Source organism: Myotis myotis, unplaced genomic scaffold (assembly GCF_014108235.1).
Source record: "Myotis myotis isolate mMyoMyo1 unplaced genomic scaffold, mMyoMyo1.p scaffold_m19_p_3, whole genome shotgun sequence".
NCBI classification, from domain to species: domain Eukaryota; kingdom Metazoa; phylum Chordata; class Mammalia; order Chiroptera; family Vespertilionidae; genus Myotis; species Myotis myotis.
In genome coordinates, this window is record NW_023416335.1 from 133,477,312 (window position 1) to 133,489,169 (window position 11,858).

Consider the following 11,858-nt stretch of genomic DNA (forward strand, 5'->3'; position numbering starts at 1 on the left):
TCTGCACCTGGAGACCAGGACAGCACAATTACTCTAAATGGCCTCAGTGCCTCCAGATAATGCGTTTCCGTTGACTCAGTGGTCCTAAGACCTGAAACTATAATTAAACTTTGTGGATAACTAACTTGCTCAATCTAAGCTTCTGTAACAAACTGCTTTTTGCAAACCAGGTTTCTCATTCCAAACCTCAAGATGTAATCAATATCTTTGTGATATTTGCCTATATAAGTCTGATGTTTTGGCCAAGGGAGCACTATAAGATTTGGAGAGCATTTGCCCCCTCATAGTCCCAGCTTCGAAATAAATGTGGCTCCTTAATTTGACTTCTTGAGGCGTCCTTGTGTGATTCGCGGGGTACAATACAACAAAACTAGACTACCAATTCAATTTGTTAAAATGATCTAACAGGAGATGAGCTGACAATATTTGGGTTCCTTTTAGGAGTAATGGGTAGATATATCAGATGTTTTTTATAAATTATCTTGGTCATAGAGTACCAGTAGACTTTTGGACTGAGAAACAGGGAAACGGATATCCTGGGTTCAAATGCCATCTCTGCAACTTAGTATCCAAGTGACTAAGTAATTTATTTATTTTTTTTTTATTTTTTATTTTTTTAAAGTATATTTTATTGATTTTTTACAGAGAGGAAGGGAGAGAGATAGAGAGAAACATCGATGGGAGAGAAACATCGATCAGCCGCCTCCTGCACACTCCCACCGGGGATGTGCCCGCAACCCAGGTACATGCCCTTGACCGGAATCGAACCCGGGACCTTTCAGTCCGCAGGCCGATGCTCTATCCACTGAGCCAAACCGGTTTTGGCTAAGTGACTGAGTAATTTATATACTTCTCCATACTTCCTTTTCCTCATCTGTATATTAGGGATGATATAATACCTACCTTATATGATTGATGTGAGAATACTGTAGGGGAATATATGTAGAATGCTTTTTACCTAGAACAATGCATATAAAATAGTGCATGTTATATAGTACTAATTATTTCAACATTTTCTTATTCAGCTTTTTTCATATGGATTAACCAGCCATGATAAGCAGCTATTGTTTAAATATTAAAGTGAATATTTTTATCCAGCATAAACTCAACTATTATATTTCAGTTTTTCATGAAATATACTATTCTAACTCTGATTCAAATTCAAAGAGCACTATTTGAGAAAAAAACTTGTGGAAATTCTGTTGATTAAAGAGAAAAATTATACAAATAATAAAAATTCTTAAATGCTGTTTTGTACTAAGGAAGTTATCTAACAAAAAATAAAACAATAATTGGACAGAATAGAAGGAATTAAATCATATTTAAAATTTTTTTTCTCTCCACTTCGAGATGTTTAAAAACCTCTGAGTGTCATACAAGTACCTTCCATAAGAGGGCAGTAGCACATTTCGATAACAATGCAAGGTTTTCAAGTATTTTCATTTACATTATGACTAACTAACGTGACAGTAATAATTGGTGTTTTGGATGTATATTTATGTAAAATTTTTGCTTTTATAGCTTAAAGCTGTATGTTTTACACCTTTATTATCATGTAACTTTAAAAGGGAAAATATTTGTATGTAGAAATAAAATCTGTATAAAACATAAAAAGACCAACATAATTGATTCTTAAAAACAAATATACAAACAATAATTACAAATATTGTTTTCTTTAATAAAAGCAACCATAAAATTAACATAATGTATCGATATTCCAGTAGCAATTCTGAACATTAGTAAAATATTTTGAAAATACTTTTCTCTTGTTAAATATAAGTAGCTAAAATATAGTAGCCAATTTTTCCATCATTATATTGACACTTATTGAGTGTGTGTATATATTAGCGACTGTAGAATGCCAAGAATCATCTTTTGAAAATAAATCATTTGAAAATAAAGAGTACCTCTTTGTAAGAGATAATATAGCAAAATAAATGTATTCACAGTATTTTATATAATATGCTCACAAGTATGCAATATTTTTTATTGATGTAAACTCATAATGTTTCTTAAGAAAAATCTTCAGGTAGTGTAATGATATTTTTACAATATATGATTATGAGTTTGGGAATACATACATTTTTTTAAGAACTTAAATCTGAGAAATGTAAATGAATTGAACATCATATTAATAATACTACCCAAAATACATTTAATCAACAACTAACATTTTTTTTTTACTATTTTTATGCGAAATAAAGTTCACAGCAAGAACTTTGCATTTCTGATGTAAAGTTTATTCTTCACGACATCCATATGAGTTAGCTATCTCAATATTATGAGCCCCTTTTTATACTTGATGATTATAACCTGTTGGCCTAGGTCACAAGCTAGTAAGTGGCAGAGTCACGTCTCCAGGAACAGAGATTTTAACCAGTTTGTTGAAATAAAACATCAAAATTTCACACATTTGTAAAAACTAGGTAGTTGATCTTATATTTTTACTTTTGACCTGTGTGTCACGGTGTAAAGAAGAGTCCATTTTAAATATGATTGCATTTGAGCTAGGACCCAAGAATGAAATTAAAGTGATTAAAAGATATGATGAGGTTTCCTCCTTTTTCCTCCCTTTTCCTTTTTCTTTTTCTCCTTAGTAAGTAATGAGCTTTTCCTGAAACTGCTGGAATATTGATACATGTAAATTAGAGGGGCTAAGAAAATAAGCAAATAAATGTAAGACAGTGGAGTTCCAAACATAGAAAGGGGTGACTAGAATTGGAGTTAGCAGTGTGAAATTATGAGTTTTAAAATAAATTGTAGATAAGTAGGTATAGAAATAGATGTAAATGTATATCTATTTATAAATGTATATCTCTCCACCAACCAGCCAGTGAGTAGTGATGTACCATTTACCACAAATAACACTGAGAGCTTGATTTACAAACACTGCTTTCCACTAAAATGTACCAGGGCTGTTTAAAGAAGTGGCTGTCTCCAGGGCTTGGGCAAGGAAAATACAAGATGAACTTGGGACAACTCCTTGGGCTGGGAACAAGGAAGTGCTAAAAGAATGATGGAGATGTGTCAAAAGGATACAGCAACAACTTTGAAAAGGCTTCCACTGACCAACTTTGAGAGAATTTAACATCAAGTAAATAACAAAAGTAACAACTGTTAATACTTTGAGTAAACCAGAAATTCAAAATCCATATATACAAAAATAAGTAACCATGCATTAAGTTGAAGAGACAATAAGTTCTAATTTAAATAAAAGGAATGCTGAAGTCGGAAAATCAGCATTCGGCAACTTTCATACTGATAATTTATGCAAGCATCATGACTGGATGCAAAAATTGATGAGGATCAGAATATTTACGGAGTATCAAAGTAGTTTTCCACCAAATACCTTTAAATTATTATTAATAAATACATTAGGTAATTAATTCCACAATGTAGAAACCAGGGACTGTCTTAACCAAACAATAAAGGCTAACATTACAAGTGAAATTACAGATAGCCATAGTGTACTTTCTAATACAATATAATGAGAACATGCATCCATATAAAAGGTCCACAGGGTAACTGCTCTGTAGTCTTTAAACCTGTCAAAGACATGAACTACAGGGAGAGAATGAGGAACACCTTCAGCTTAAAAAAGGCTAATGAGATGTCAATGAAATGCATCATAAAATTCTGGGTTGGATCTTAGTTCTGCACAGCAAATTATTATGGATTTTGTGGATTAGGTGATAATATTTAATGAAAATTTGGTCAATAGTAATTTTCAGATTGTGATGGTTTTACTGTGGTTATGAAAACAAGTGTCCTAATCTGGACAAAGTATAAAAGAAGCCTTAGTATTACCTGGTGATTTTTATGTAAATTAGAAATCATTTCAAAATATAAAGGTTTCATAAAAGCAAGAGGGAGGAATTTATTGGGGAGAGAGAATAGTGAATGCCAAGGTGCTAAAGCTGAGAAGGGAGGTAGAGACAGGAGGGCGGGGTGGCTGAGCATAAGGAGGGCAGGGGTGCACTGTGCACCAGATAAGGCTTCAGATGTGTGCAGGAGCCCTATCTTGCCAGCCAAAGGCACTGGGTTTAATCATAGAGAAAGAAGAAGCCCTGAAAATTTTATAACATAATCTGATTTATGTTTTAAAATTATACTCTGTGTGCCAAGTATAAATTGAATTGGGCAGGGGAGTCGGGGAGGGAAGAGGAAGTAGAGAGCAGGAGTGAGGGGGAAGGTCTGTGGGAGATGATCATTGCTTAGCCAGAGTGGATGCAATGCAGATGAAAAGGAATAGGCACATTTGAGATATATTTTTAGTTAGAACCTATAGCTAGCGGCTGATGGATTGAATGGAAGAATTAAGGCTGACTGTGAAGGTCTCTGTAAAATAAGGTAACATGTCAATGATACATTTTGGTATGTCTCAAAGTACATGCACAGCATAGGGTCTTGCATATGTAAAATATCCCATGTATATTGCATATATACTGATTGGTACTTTTTATATCATTTGGAAATCATTGGAATTGGGGACATAATTATAGAATACTGCTTCTATAGTGAATGTTTTATGAGGAACTTGTACCTTGAAGCATTTTACAGTCCTAATGTAAGCTATCAATGTGATTACCTCTATTATTCTATCACATTTTAGATAATTTAATAGAAACTCCATAATGGTTCAGAACACCCACTCCTTAGTTGCATAGAAGTAGCATTAAAAGTAATTTTACAGTGACTAGTGGACTCCTAAAACAATACTGCATGTCAGTATTTTCTGACAAATGTTTATCTGATTATTCTCCAAGGATCCCAGGGACTAGGAAACCTTTGCATTCGCTTCAAAGACTAATCAACAAATATTGATCTCTTCTGCCTTCTCTTTTGTTTCCTTCTGCTTCATCCATCTCTATCATGTCACTTATGAGGAAAAAAAGTATGGGATAGAATGGTGTATTGTTCAGAGGTCATTCATTCTAGATTAATCTGAAACAGGATAGACATTTAAATGGATAACAAGAGGTTTGGAAAACCATTGTAAGAGCTGAGGATGTGGTGGTGAAGAAAGCACTTTCAGGAAATGAAAATAAAGAATGAATCGTCACCAGGGACCTCTGCTGCCTGCAGCCCTGGGTGGGTTATTTTCAGGAGGAGTCCAGAAGCCCCAGGAGCTTGCACTAATGATCTTACAGGCATGGGCACCGAAGTGGATAATACTCAGGAAGAATTCATTGGTGCTAAAAATACCCTTCATGTGCTGCTTGCCTGCTGATGTCCACACATCTGGCTGCAGCTGCCACAGGTTACTCACGCCGCCTCCTCCGCTCCACCTTTCAGCTGGTGAAGGAGTCTGTGGCTTTTAGTTCCCCTCACCTGAAGTGTTTGAGAAAGCTTCGAAGTGCAGGGATGACACTGACAATCAATAAATAAGACCTATCATAGGAAGGGCGTGCTATTCTTGAGCTCAGTATACAAATTAATGGCTTCTTTCTCTGCACCTGCTCTTAGTCAGTTGAAGGTGAATATTTTCTCTTTAGTTCTCCAGAGTCCCTTATAATTGTATAATAAGAAGCAAAGCAAGGAATTTGGGAATATGAAATTAGGATTACTTATATTTTTGTCAAGATGCCACAGGTAACTCAGTCACGTTTTGTTTTGTTCTACTTTGGCAAACATGTATGGGGAACAAACAATGGAATCCCAAACCCAAAGTCATTATGTATGTCATAAATTAGTTCAGAAAACAGCATTTGGTTTAATGACAATTTATATAATTGCCCTTGTAGATCAATTTTATTCCGGTGGAAAATATTTATTGACTACTTAAATGTGTCAGTAACTCTATTAGTTTTGGGGGACACTAAATTAATAGTCATTGAGATTGTGCTACTGGCTCTTAGCTGGCTGAAGTTCTTTACCTGGTAGTAATTTAAATGTTGATTCCTGAAGGGTTTGAATCATGAGTGGACCTGTCTCATTTGTCTGTTTGTTTGTGGGCTTGTTTATTTGTTCATTTATTTGCTTTGCTCTAATTCTTATTTTTATTTATTTATTTTTTAAATATATTTTATTGATTTTTTACAGAGAGGAAGAGAGAGGGATAGAGATCCAGAAACATCGATGAGAGAGAAACATCGATCAGCTGCCTCCCACACACCCCCCACTGGGGATGTGCCCGCAACCAAGGTACATGCCCTTGACCGGAATCGAACCCAGGATCCTTCAGTCCACAGGCCGATGCTCTATCCACTGAGCCAAACCAGTCAGGGCAGCTCTAATTTTTAATTACTTTATGAAGATAATAAGAGGAGACCCTAGGGAATCCCAGAGGTTCCAGATAGCCTCCCCTCAACTATATGGCAGCAACCACAATTTATTCTTACTTATTACGATCTATCACCATGGCCTATCATCATTTGCCTCTTGCTTGCATGACATGAGGAATACAAAATGGCAGATGCTGTTTTAAAGGCCAATATTCTGAAGGCTGTGGTGCACTGGAGCAGATACACATGGACTCCCAAGCACTGATTATGTGGGTTATTTCTCAACTCTGTGTTCAGTGACAGCACCTTGGATGGGGGAAGTATTACACTACAGATATCAGAAAATTCTGCAAGGCAGGGCCTGTATCAATTGCGGCTTCATGACTGATTATAAAAACAAGTACCGTAGCAGCTCTGCATGTTTTCTCCAGCATGCTGAGTGTGTGTGTTTGTGTGTGCAGGTTACTTTGCCCCACTTTTATTCTCATCTTTATTATTTTATTAAGAATTGTCAAGGGTAGTTAACTCTATATGTTTGTCTTTAGGTTACAGAATATTCAGTGGGACCAGGACTGAATGTGGGGAGTGCAGTGATTAACAATATCTAGTGATGGATTCTCTGGCCAACTGGATTTTGTGTTGCCCTTTTTAGGGTATAGATGAGAACATCTTCATCTGTCAAAAAGATCAATGAATATTTTTAAGTGAAAGCATGAAACTGACATAGTCATTATATGGCTTTCTAACAGGCACCCTGAAAAGACTGTACATAGGTGATGAGTAGCAGAAAGGATTCACCCTGCTGGTAATTAATCTGTTCTCTGCTCTGAGATGCTGGTGTTGTTCCTGACAGTCCTGTCCTCGCAATAGCTGCACACTCTGGGAATAGCACTTAGTTCCAGTTTCCGGCCTTTTAAAAACACATTTCCCAACACAGCCTCATTATGCCCCCTCAGATGAACCTGTTCTGGTTGAGAAGAAGTTTCTCCTTAGAGATCTGGGCTCATCTCTGCCAAGCTCTGAGCTCCTGAGTACCAGCACCAGCCAGGCAGCACCTTCCATTCCAAGGCCTAGGTTTCAGCTCTGCTGAGCCTCTTCTCCCTTCCTCAGAGGACAGAGAGCTCCTCAGAAATCTCTTTTCAAGCTCCCAGCTTCTAATCCTCATTCACTTTTCCTTTCCCTAACTTAATGATAATAGCTGGTAGCTGCTTACCCTCTTTACTATCTTTGTGACGATAAAAAATATATATATATATTGAGCCCACCAATACCACTTTAACCAATTCTCTATATTAAATTATCACTATTAAAATAACTAGTGTGGTTTCTGTTTTCACAGACTTTTATTAACAACTAGAGGCCTGGTGCATGAATTTGTGCATGGGAGGTGGGGAGATGGCAGGAGGTTGGCTGTTGGAGTGCACTGACCACCAAGGGGCAGCTCCTGCATTGAGTGTCTGCCCCCTGGTGATCAGTGTGCATCATAGTGACTGGTTATTTGGTCATAATGGTTGCTTAGGCTTTTATATATATAGATACCATCAATAAACATATATCTGGAATAATGCTGGACATTTCACTCCCTCATTCTTTGTTATTATAAAATGAAAGATCAAGTTATTATTCCTACATATTCCATACCTTTCTGTTACACAAGTTTATTGTGTACCTCTAGGAGTCTTAAAGAGAGACAACGGTCAATAGTGATAAAAAAGAATAAGAAAAATATATGCAATAGAATAAATTGCTCAACATAATTAAGCTTTATGGATTAGACAAGAAAATAACTACAGAAGTAAAGAAACTGTAGAAGCTGATGATTAAAGAAATGAAGAGATGGAAATAGGCGAAATAAAGATTTTTAAAAAGTTAGTGATCCTTAGTTTTTTTTGTTTTGTTTTGTTTTGTTTTAGGGAACAATTCCAAAACTATTATAAAAAATAATAATAAAAATTAAAAATATTTTGCATGCACCATCACTTCATAAAGAAAAGACTTCTTAATACAAATGAAAAAATAACATACTATCAGAATATAAATCAGTCCTTCCCTAGAAAAGACAGTAACTAACTTTACTCAACATAGATGCATGCAGACATACCACAGATATGCTTTAAAGATCATTCTCCCCTACTATATTTGGGGACAAAAGTAGTTATAGTATATCTTCAGCTAAATAGATTAATTGAAAGAAGGTTTCTTTAGTGTTGTTTCCCAAGTCTCCCACTTCTGAAACGGACTGCCACACATTGCAGCTTCTTTGATGATGATGGTCTGAGTTTCAGAATCATTGGCCTCCCAGGATAATGCTACCATGTTTTCCACAGAGATGTGCACATGCGAGAGGTCAAACTTTACTGTCTTTCTATTCTCCCATTTATAAGACTTTACTGAGAAATGGTAGTAACTAGGACATTTAAGCATAAAAGAAAAAATACTGAACCTGCACACTGAATATGGATTCTTTCATAGTTTAATGTGGGGAAAAATAACTGTTATGGGGTCACTGTTTTAGAGCTAGACAAAAACAGAGATGGGATCATTTTCTGGAATAGAACACATTGAGTTTTTTATTATATAATTTTCAAACATACAGAGGGAAGATATAATCTATATATATAAAAGCCAAGAGACCAGAATGACTAGAATGACTGGAACAACCAGTTGCTATGATGTGCACTGTGGCCGGCCAACTGGCCTGATGGGGGTGGGGCCAGTGGCCAACCTCCCGAGGCCCCTCCCCCGGCCAGCCTCACACTAATCGGCCCTCCCACCCCTATTGGGGGAAGGGCCAGCTGGACCCCACCCATGAACGAATTTGTGCACTGGGCCTCTAGTGGTATAATAAACCCTCATGTGTTCTGTTCACCTACTTGAATAATTTTAAAGGATTGGCTTATCTTTTTAAATCTATTCCAGAGCTACCTTCCCCTCCCCGACCCTGGAGTATTTTAAAGCAAATCTCAGACATCAGATAACTTTAATTTGATTTGCCAGATTTATATTAAATACAGTAGGTCCTTGGGTTACGTTGGAGACTCGTTCCTACAGCGTGACGTACTGCGATTTTCGCCATAAGTCGGAACCCACCTACGTAAGCACTTAAGTCACTCGCATGAAGCACATACACAGCAGTAATGAAGTGAAACAGTAAAAAAAAAAAAAAAAAAAATTAAAAGAACGATAACAATTCCTGACCTTTACTTGTGGTAAATAAGTAATAAAAAACAGCCCTAATCAGTTTGGCTCAGTGGATAGAGTGTTGGCCTGCAGATTGAAGGGTCCTGGGTTCGATTCTGGTCAAGGGCATGTACCTTGATTGAGGGCACATCACCAGTGGGGGGTGTTCAGGAGGCAGCTGATCGATGTTTCTCTCTCATCAATGTTTCTAGCTCTCTGTCCCTCTCCCTACCTCTCTGTAAAAAATCAATAAAATATGTATTAAAAAAAATAAAGCACATATGTACATACATTGAAATGATGGAACTTTTTTTTAAAAAAAAAATAAATAAACTAGAGGCCCTGTGTATGAAATTTGTGGACTGGGTGGAGAAGTTGTCCCTCAGCTCAGCCTACACCTTCTTCAATCTGGGACCTCTTGGGGGATGTCGAGAGGACAGGGATCAGGCCTAAACCAGCAGTTAGACATCCCTCTCACAATCTGGGACTGCTGGCTCCCAACTGCTTGCCTGCCTGCCTGCCTGATTGCCCCTAACTGCTTCTGCCTGACAGCCTGATCAACACTTAACTGCTCCCCTTCTGGCCCAATCACCCCCAACTGCCCTCCCCTGGCAGCCCGATCACCCCCAACTACCCTCCCCTATTGGCCTGATCGCCCCCAACTGCACTCCCTGCTGGTCTGGTCACCCTTAACTGCCATCCCCTGCAGGCTTCATCTCCCCCTAATTGCCCTCCCTCCCCTGCAGGCTCAGTTGCCCCCAACTGCCCTCCCCTGGCAGCCCAGTCACCACCTACTGCCCTCCCCTGCAGGCCTGGTCACCCCTAACTGCCCTCCCCTGCCAGCCTGGTTGCCCCTAACTGCCCTCCTCAGCAGGCCTGGTTGCCCCTAACTGCCCTCCCCTGCTGGCCTGATCACCCACAACTGCCCTCCCCTGCTGATCATCTTGTGACCACATGGGGCCAGCCATCTTGTATAAGGGCTTGATGGTCAATTTGCATATTACCTCTTTATTATATAGGATGGGAGATGGTGACATAACCACGAAATGATGTATGTCGAGTCTGACATAGCCCGAGGGCTGCCTGTATACTATATTCTCTATAGGATACTTTGCCTATCATGTGGATACCAAAGTATACTCTCACTCACACCCCTGCTTCTCTTCTCAGTTCCAAAACTATACACTGAGGGTTATGGGTCAATGAAAAATAATGCTAATTGGTGTGCATTTTCCAAGCATCTGTGCCTTATGAGTATCTTCCTTTACAAAAATTCCCTTTGGAAGAAAACTAAAATATCACATTTACTTTCTGTAGATTATACAGAAGCAAATAAATGAATGAGGGTAATATAACGATTTATTATTTTCCTGCTCATAGCAATTAGTTATCCAAAGGGTCAAGAATGAGAAAAGAGAAAGGGTGGTTTCTAACTTCTGTACATATTCACTGCATTATCTTTATTTTTCCATCTTATTGTGGACAGAGAAGACATCCTCTTAGACTGAGTCATGTATGAAAGGTTTGCCCCTAGTATTAAAATTAGATGTGTGATGACATGAAAAATGTTAATTTCTGCATATAAAAGTCTTTGAAAAATATAAATTTATGCCTTTATAACAATTGTTTTCAGACTTTACTGTGATTAAAATTACTTAGGAAGCTTATTTAAATAATAGCTTTCTGGTCCTTAAAAATGGTGATTTAGTAAGTCTGACATGGACTCAGCAATCAGTATTATTTTTCACTAATATCTTTGAGGATCTGAATGCAAATATTTGTGAAATTTACTGTGAGAAATATTCTTCCACAGATTTTAAACGTATGAAATAAATTTTGACTCATAATTGAAAAGGAAAAACAGTGTAGGGAGTATATTATGTTTAACTAACTCAGATGCACAAATTATTTCACTTTACCTAATGCTTTCAGCTCCAAAATTCTGTGAAACACCTGGGTCTGAAGACTCTTGCTTCCTTAGATCCACCACACAGTAATCTAAGGAAGACATTTATCTTCCTTCTTTTTTTCCCTCAAACTCTCAGTCTTTATACTCAATGAACTAAAACTTATGCTTGAGAGAAAAGACTGGCTGCTCTTGAGGCAGAGAAGCCCAAAGTCATGACTTGATAAAAAGGATTTAACAAAAATGAAAATACACAAATTATCAACTTGATAAATTTTCTTGCCACCTGAGTAAATCTACTGGTATTAATATCCTTGACCATCATAACCATGTTCATACCACTTACAAGTACCATTTGGCATAATTTTGAATTTTTTCTAGTTATGAAAGTAATTCATAAACATCATAGAAATTTTGGAAATACTGAAAAATTATAAAAGTAAATAAAATTATTCCTAATTTCAGCATCTGGAAATTATGAGCTTTTTCTAAACAGTCCTATAATCTCTACACCAAACCTTTTATTTTTTGTTTCCCAAGCAGAATCC